This window comes from Condylostylus longicornis, unplaced genomic scaffold (genome assembly GCF_029603195.1).
Source record: "Condylostylus longicornis isolate FDR11 unplaced genomic scaffold, ASM2960319v2 ptg000358l, whole genome shotgun sequence".
NCBI lineage: Eukaryota > Metazoa > Arthropoda > Insecta > Diptera > Dolichopodidae > Condylostylus > Condylostylus longicornis.
The window spans coordinates 40,001-41,767 of NW_026578320.1; the positions used below are offsets into that span (position 1 = coordinate 40,001).

General features: G+C 23.0%; 2 pseudogenes; both read right to left on the reverse strand.

Annotated features, from left to right (window-relative positions):
- LOC129616987 (large subunit ribosomal RNA) overlaps positions 1-214 on the reverse strand; it is a 4,018-nt pseudogene extending 3,804 nt beyond the window's left edge.
- Positions 215-504: 290 nt separating this feature from the next.
- On the reverse strand, positions 505-688 carry LOC129616992 (5.8S ribosomal RNA; annotated as a pseudogene).
- Positions 689-1,767: the final 1,079 nt, after the last annotated feature.

The window sequence follows — 1,767 nt, forward strand, 5'->3', positions numbered from 1 at the left end:
ATGGCCTCGTTTAAGAAGGACTTAGACTGTTAATTTCTCATATTAGAATATAGATATTCCATACACTACATCGGATATTTGTATAAACAAAATCCTTTAGTGCTGAACTAGTTTCTTTTCGCTCGCCGCTACTAAGAAAATCCTAGTTAGTTTCTTTTCCTCCCCTAACTAATATGCTTAAATTCAGGGGGTAGTCTCATATGAGTTGAGGTTGTTTTTAAGAATATTTTTAATTTTTCTTTTTAGTTGAAAACTAAATATATATAAGTTACTGTATTGTTTATATTATAAATAATATAATTTTATATAAGTTTTCCTCTTTAATGTATTAATACTAATTTATTAATACTAGGATATACTTATTTTTTTATTATATTTTATAATATAAGTAAAATATATATAATTGAATTTTAATATTATGGTATTCCTACCAGTAATATATCATGTGCTATAAATAATATAATTTAAAATTATATTATAAGCAACTTTATTAAATTATTCTTACAACCCTCAACCATATGTAGTCCATGCAGTATTAAATTTTTTAATAAATTTATATACTCTGTAGCATGGACTGCAATATGCGTTCAAAATGTCGATGTTCATGTGTCCTGCAGTTCACACGATGACGCACAGTTAGCTGCGTTCTTCATCGACCCATGAGCCAAGTGATCCACCGTTTAGAGTTTTATAAAATTTTTTTTTTATTTTCGTCAGATATATATCGATAATATATATACATTCTAAAACATATTAAAATATATAAATAATATAATCTATGTGCTGCGAATGTCTCTAACTTTCCTTTTATCCGTATCCCAACTGTTTTATACAAGAAAAGTTATTACCATAATATATGGACAACAACGTAAGAATATATTTTTATATATTTTCTATATTATAAATGATCGTATATTGTTTTATTTAAAATACTTCCATATTATATAATTAATATAATGATTTTTATTTTTTTTATATTATATTATTTCAGGGGGGATACACTTTGATACTATTAATGTTATATATTTGCAATAAATATATAACAGTATCAGATACATATATTTATTAAAATATACATATCGTATCCAATAAAGGTCGAATAAATGATATAATCATTAATTCTAGAGTTTCATGGACATTTTGACACCTCTTCGTTTTAAAAATCATTATTTAATATATAAAATTTCCATATTTATAAATATAATATAGATATTTATAATATTTTATTATATTAGAATATAATCTCATTATTATTTCTAATAATGGTTATACAAATATAATATCATTACTACTATATTAGATTATAATCGCATTATAAATAATGGTTATACAAATATAGTAGTTTTAGTGTTATTTGCTACATTAATATTTACTAATCATTCCTTACCTTACCATATCACACTCGATACTCAGATGGTTACTTTTATTATAAATGATCGTATATTGTTTTATTTAAAATACTTCCATATTATATAATTAATATAATGATTTTTATTTTTTTTATATGTGGCCTTTTTATATATTTTGGTGCCTTGTTTTGGTTTTACTTTGCGATTTACCGCCCCAGGGGGGATACATTTTGATACTATTAATGTTATATATTTGCAATAAATATATAACAGTATCAGATACATATATTTATTAAAATATACATATCGTATCCAATAAAGGTCGAATAAATGATATAATCATTAATTCTAGAGTTTCATGGACATTTTGACACCTCTTCGTTTTAAAAATCATTATTTAATATATAAAATTTCCATA